This window comes from Crocuta crocuta, unplaced genomic scaffold, assembly GCF_008692635.1.
Source record: "Crocuta crocuta isolate KB4526 unplaced genomic scaffold, BGI_CrCroc_1.0 scaffold197, whole genome shotgun sequence".
Lineage (NCBI taxonomy): Eukaryota > Metazoa > Chordata > Mammalia > Carnivora > Hyaenidae > Crocuta > Crocuta crocuta.
Window position 1 is genome coordinate 5962705 of NW_027532002.1, and position 336 is coordinate 5963040.

The window sequence follows — 336 nt, forward strand, 5'->3', positions numbered from 1 at the left end:
GCTGGTAAAGCTCCCCAGATAATCAGAAGATGCCCTCAGGAAGCCTGGTGGAGATGAGACTCGCCTAAGCCGCTGTGTGCTAAGGCCACAACCACAACCCATGGTCCCCTCCTCCCTTTGTCAATTCCTCTCTCCCCAAGTTGGGGACCTAAGGCGCTAGCGAAAGGGGCGGGCTGATAAAAGGCATTAACCCCCTGTGTGCAGGCTGGACGCAAAGCTTGGCCCCTGGCCGCGGAGGCAGAAGCCGCTGCCCGGCACCTGCTATAAATAACCCTGAGGGGCAGGCTGTGGGGAGGTGTCACGCCGCCCTGGGGTGGGGGTGGGGGTAGGGGGAAG